Raw genomic sequence first — 6,677 nt, 5'->3', positions numbered from 1 at the left:
ATTAAATAAATAAGTGGCCGTGCAATTGTGCACTGGTGAGGCCCATAGCAAAAATTGCCCTGGACTTAGCCAAAAGGCCAAACCCTAAAAGGCGCAGTGCAGGAAAAGTGCTGGAATCAATGACCATGTGCACATTTTACACATTGGGGTCCCACACCTAAGTGTTACTAAGAGCACCCTTGAGGCGACCACTCTCAGGGAGCACTGGTTCGTGGACTTTCTGCCTCCCCGGCCCCTGGCCAGACAAGATAGATCCGATCCCATCAGGAGGAACTGGGCCCCTCCAGTTTTCCAGGGGGAATCACCCCCAGGCCCCAACAGCCTGTGGGCACCTCGGTTTCTGTTCCAGCCTGTACTAGCCATCAGGACCTCCATCCTACCAGTAGGGGCACTATATAACCAATCATCCCCACATAGCAGGAATGATGGTGGATCGCCCTTACTGGACACTGACCTTAGCAAAAAGAACCCTTTTTCAATTTCTCCTCTTTACCTCATCATTTTTTTTTATTTATTTTTCCCCCCTCCCCTCCATACTCCTTTTGATGTTGCACATTAGGGAGAGAGAGTGTCATAAGCCAATGCAAAGCATCATGGTCAACCTAATTTGCATACTACTTTCCTTGCTGAACATTAGGGAGAGTATCATGATACAATTGCAAAGGATCATGGTCAACCTAATTTGTACACTCCTTTCCTTGGCTCAGCCCTCAAGAAGTATGGGATTATTTCAAAAATATACAAATTTGTCTGACAAATTTCCCACCCAGAAAAACACTACTTTTTCCTACATTGGTTTGTTGGATCAGACACGCACTGCTCCAACAGATCATCCTTTCCACCATCAATAATGTTGATTCTGGACCATACTATTTTAACTTAGGGAGAGCATTGTATCTAATTAGCATATTTGCTCTCTCCCTGGAGATCCCCCGATCTAGTATTTGGTGGTCAGCTGCTGTTGTTGGATTGAGCAAGTCTAAGAGGTCCTCTTTGTAAAAAAAAAATATATAAAATTGTTGGACAAATGTGACAAGCATTCGCCTGACAAAAACCCGTAAATGAACAAAAAACGTGCAAGTGCAAAACACCAACACAAAAATGTGCACTTAGGGGTGTGCTTTAGTCAACCCCCTGAAGGGGTAGGACCTCTACCCTGATCTCCCAGGGGCTCCTGACAAAGGCTGAGGTTTCCACGTGTTCCACCTGGCCAAACCCTTTCCTTGTGGCTAGCCGAAGCCGACCACCAAGTACTAGGTCAGGGGGCTCTCCCGAAGATGAACCAAAAAGCCACACAACCTCCCCCTAGACTTCAGGGCAGGCCCGAGGACCCACACCCTACCATCCTTGAGAAAAGACCACACACACATAAGTAAAAGTGTTTAGAACTGTAACCATGTGCACATTTCACACTTGGGATCCCACCCCCATGTGTTACTAGGAGCACCCCTGAGACAACCACTCTCCGGGGGCACAGTTCCGTGGACTTTCTGCCTCCCCGGCCCCTGGCCAGACAAGGTAGATCCGTTCAAACCAGGAGGAACTGGGCCCCTCCAGTTCTCCAGGGGGAATTACTCCCGAGCCTCAACAGCCAGTGGGCACCTCAGTTTTTTTTCCAGTCTGTACTAACCATCAGGACCCCCATCCAGGTGGGATGGGGGGGTGTTCAATAATGATGATTTTGGACCATACTGTTTTAACTTAGGGAGAGCATTGTATCTAATTAGCATTTTACGGCAACATGGGTAGTGTGACCACGCCCTCAAATGCGGTTTTGAATGCAGATTGCGGTATCTGACTGTAATATCCCCCTATGGAGGCGCTCTCTGTCCTGCATTAGTAGCACACCGCATCTTCCCGGAACGTTATCGCCCATTGATCACATCCTGCACGGCGATGTTTCGTGACAATGGAGAACATACCTTCACTATGAGGGCGCCGAGTCATCCGCAGGTAAGGAGGATAAATGGATTGCCGGATCACATGATAGCTGACGGTTTTGTTCCGGAATTTGCTTTGGGCCTTTCCACTGTATCTGATCTCATCCAGAAGCACCATCAGCGGGCGATCTCGGTGCAAATGTGATTTTATTACCCGCCCCCCCAACTGTTTTTAAAGTGGACCTGTCCTTCAGAGTTGCATGAAACAGCCAATTCAACGTACCGTTCTAAAGTTGGCCATACATTATGCAATTTTCTCCATATCCTTTAGATTTACCATTAAGTTGGTAGTAGAAGGGCCGGGCTGATTGCATACAAGTTGGAAGTGTTTAAGTTTCACCTCATAATATCACTTCTCGGCCTTTTGGCTAAGATCAAGTGTAGTATCTGTTCTTATGAGTGTCCAGTAGGGGCGCTCCACCATCATTTCTGCTTGTGGAGATGATTGGTTGTATAGTACCCCTGCTGGTAGGATGGGGGTCCTGATGGTTAGTACAGGCTGGAACAGAAACCGAGGCGCCCACAGGCTGCTGGGGCCCGGGAGTACTTCCCCCTGGAAAACCATAGGGGCCCAGTTCCTCCTGATTTGAATAGATCTACCTTGTCTGGCCAGGGGCCGGGGAGGCAGAAAGTCCGCGAACCAGTGCCCCCTGAGAGTGGTCGCCTCAGGGGTGCTCTTAGTAGCACTTGGGTGTGGGACCCCAACGTGTGAAACGTGCACATGGTCACAGCTTCAAACACTTTTCCTGCACTGCGCCTTTTAGGGCCCGGCCTTTTGGCTAAGTCCAGGGCAATTTTTTTTCTACGGGCCTCAGGGCCCCGCCAGGGCACAATTGCACGGCCACTTTTTTATTTTTATTTATTTATTTAGTTTATTTTTCCTCCCACGTTTGTCACTTTTGTGTGTGTTTTCTTCTCACGGACAGTAGGGTGTGGGTCCTCGGGCCTAACCCTGAAGTCTAGGGGGAGGATGTGTGGCCTTTTGGTTCCTTCCTCCCCTGTCCCTAGGGGGTTTTCTCTTCAGGAGAGTCCCCTGACCAAGTACTGTGTGGCTGGCTTCGGCTGGCTACAAGGAACGGGGCTTGCCAGGCCTTTTGGCTAGACGGACCACATGGGAACCTTGTCCCTGTCAGGAGCTTCGCGCCCCGGGGGATCAGGGTAGAGATCCAACCCCTTCAGGGGATGGACAAAGCACACCCCTAAGTGCACTTTTTTGTGTTGGTTTTGCACTGGCACGTTTTTTGTGCACTTACGGGTTTTTCGTTTTTTGCACGTTCGCAGACTTAGAAAAAATAAATCTGTTTTTATCAATGTCCAGTGGGGGCGCTCCACCCTCAGTCCACGGAGCAGTGCCCCCTGACTGGTCGCCTCTTAGTAGCACATGTGAATCCCAAGTGTGAAAATTGCACATGGTTACTGTTAGAAAACACTTCTTGGTGGTCGGCTATCCACAAGGAAAGGGGTCCGCCAGGCCTTTTGGCCAGTGCAAACCTCAGTCCCTGTCCACACTAAGATACAAGTCAGGTTTTGGGCTTCCCCTGCAATAAAAATGTCATTTATGGTGAGATCCTCCCAGAGGGAAATCATGTCTATCCCCTGATTTGTGCGGACACGACTCCCTGGACACGCAGGGAAGAAGTTCCTGCACTACTTCAGAAATCACCAAGTTCCCAGTACGGTTGTGATCTTCACTGTGGCCGGTGTGCCATTAGAATGTCCCCCATTTCTCTGTGTGGGCAGTGCGGCTGCAGGTATTGGTGTGGGTTCATTGGTGTCAGTGGGAGGAATAGTTCCGCAGCAGCACAGATGTGAACCAGGGCTAAAGGGATGCAGACCATGCCACTTTCCTCATTGGATCCATGCAGCTGTTGGGGATTTGTCCTCAACAAAAGTGGAGTTACCCTTTAACATTGTCTCCTCAATGTCCATTTTAACCTCCAAAACATGCAGCTTGTGCAGTTGCAGCGCAGGGGGTGTGGGTTTTTAAGAGTTAAAACAGGCAGTGAGGAGACTGGGGGGGGGGGCTAAAATGCATGCCGCCCCCCCCCCATACTGTAAATGTACAAGGCCTTAGTTTGGATGCTTTTACCCACAAAAGGCACTTCAATGCGTCAACAGGGGGCTGTGTGTGTGTATATAGATTGTAAGCTCGAAAGAGCAGGGCCCTCGATCCCCTCATGTATCACATTGTATTGGTATTGTTCTGTCACATGTTCTGTCCCCCTTTGTAATGTACAGCGCTGAGCGAACTATCAGCGCTTTATAAATACTGTATAATAATAATAATATATAGATATATATGATATATATATGGGCAGCACAGTGGCTAAGTGGTTAGCGCTTCCGCCTGACAGTACTCGGGTCGTTGGTTTGAATCCCAACCACGGCACCACCTGCCTGGAGTTTGCATGTTCTCCCTGCATGCATTTCTTCTGGGTTTCCTCCCACACTCCAAAGACATGCTGGGAGGTTAATTGGATCCCAAAATGGCCCTAGTGTGTATGGATGGATGGGAATTAGGGACCTTAGATTGTACGCTCCTCAGGGGCGGGGACTGATGTGAACGTACAATAACACAATCATCAGTCCCTCCCCTCATGCCAGGGTACTCGGTGTAATCCTAGACTCCCATCTGTCCTTTCACCCCAAAATCCAATCACTGTCCAAATCTTGTAGACTTCACCTCCGCAACATCTCCAACCTCCGCAACACCTCCAACCTCCGCAACATCTCCAACCTCCGCAACACCTCCAAGATACACCCGTTCCTAACCTCGGAAACCATTAAGTAACTTATTCCCTCACCTGGTTATCTCTCGCCTTGACTATTGTAACTCCCTCCTCATTGGCCGACCTCATCGCAGGCTATCCCCTCTTCAGTCTATCATGAATGCTGCTGCCAGAATCATCCACCTTACTAACCGTTCTGTATCTGCCACCCCTCTCTGCCAATCCCTCCACTGGCCTCCACTCAGTATCCTCCACCCCTCTCTGCCAATCCCTCCACTGGCCTCCATTCAGTGTCCTCCACCCCCCTCTGCCAATCCCTCCACTGGTCTCCATTCAGTGTCCTCCACCCCCCTCTGCCAATCCCTCCACTGGCCTCCACTCAGTATCCTCCACCCCTCTCTGCCAATCCCTCCACTGGCCTCCATTCAGTGTCCTCCACCCCCCTCTGCCAATCCCTCCACTGGCCTCCATTCAGTGTCCTCCACCCCTCTCTGCCAATCCCCCCACTGGCCTCCACTCAGTGTCCTCCACCCCTCTCTGCCAATCCCTCCACTGGACTCCCGTTGCCCAACAGATAAAATTCAAAACATTAACAATAACGTATAAAGCCATTTATCTCAAATTACAAACTCCTCTGGATCAGGGGGGTCTATAAACTTTATAAACAAAGGGCCGGTTTACTGTCCCTCAGACCTTAGGAAATTTGGAGTGCTCAGTGGGAGTAGTAAATCTCCCAGCGTTAGTAGGAGTAAAAAAATAAAGAAAGAAATAATGCTTGTAGTCAGTGGAAGGAGAGGAATAGCGCCCCATCGTTGGTGTCAGTGGGAGGAATAGTGCCCCATCGTTGGTGTCAGTGGGAGGAATAGTGCCCCATCACTGGTGTCAGTGGGAGGAATAGTGCCCCATCATTGGTGTCAGTGGAGGAATAGTGCCCCATCATTGGCGTCAGTGGGAGGAATAGTGCCCCATCATTGGTGTCAGTGGTAGAAATAGTGCCCCATCATTGGTGCCAGTGGGAGGAATAGTGCCCCATCATTGGTGTCAGTGGTAGGAATAGTGCCCCATCATTGGTGCCAGTGGGAGGAATAGTGCCCCATCATTGGTGTCAGTGGTAGGAATAGTGCCCCATCACTGGTGTCAGTGGGAGGAATAGTGCCCCATCATTGGTGTCAGTGGTAGGAATAGTGCCCCATCACTGGTGTCAGTGGGAGGAATAGTGCCCCATCACTGGTGTCAGTGGGAGGAATAGTGCCCCATCATTGGTGTCAGTGGAGGAATAGTGCCCCATCATTGGTGTCAGTGGTAGAAATAGTGCCCCATCATTGGTGTCAGTGGTAGGAATAGTGCCCCATCATTGGTGTCAGTGGGAGGAATAGTGCCCCATCATTGGTGTCAGTGGGAGGAATACTGCCCCATCACTGGTGTCAGTGGGAGGAATAGTGCCCCATCATTGGTGTCAGTGGGAAGAATAGTGCCCCATCACTGGTGTCAGTGGGAGGAATAGTGCCCCATCACTGGTGTCAGTGGGAGGAATAGTGCCCCATCATTGGTGTCAGTGGGAGGAATAGTGCCCCATCATTGGTGTCAGTGGGAGGAATAGTGCCCCATCATTGGTGTCATTGGGAGGAATAGAGCCCCATCACTGGTGTCAGTGGGAGGAATAGTGCCCCATCATTGGTGTCAGTGGGAGGAATAGTGCCCCATCATTGGTGTCAGTGGGAGGAATAGTGCCCCATCATTGGTGTCAGTGGGAGGAATAGTCCCCCATCATTGGTGTCAGTGGGAGGAATAGTGCCCCATCATTGGTGTCAGTGGGAGGAATAGTGCCCCATCATTGTTGTCAGTGGGAGGAATAGTGCCCCATCATTGGTGTCATTGGGAGGAATAGTGCCCCATCATTGGTGTCATTGGGAGGAATAGTGCCCCATCATTGGTGTCAGTGGGAGGAATAGTGCCCCATCATTGGTGTCAGTGGGAGGAATAGTGCCCCATCATTGGTGTCAGTGAG

General features: G+C 50.2%; 1 pseudogene; it reads left to right on the top strand.

Moving 5' to 3' along the window:
* Positions 1-2,288: 2,288 nt before the first annotated feature.
* Positions 2,289-2,405, top strand: LOC149452311 (U2 spliceosomal RNA; annotated as a pseudogene).
* The last annotated feature ends 4,272 nt before the right edge of the window (positions 2,406-6,677 follow it).

Source organism: Staurois parvus, unplaced genomic scaffold, assembly GCF_062004578.1.
Source record: "Staurois parvus isolate SC_StPar_1 unplaced genomic scaffold, SC_StPar_1.0 ptg000482l, whole genome shotgun sequence".
NCBI classification, from domain to species: Eukaryota; Metazoa; Chordata; class Amphibia; order Anura; family Ranidae; genus Staurois; species Staurois parvus.
The sequence above is the reverse complement of the archived record's forward strand: the minus strand, read 5'-3'. Positions and strand labels throughout refer to the sequence as shown.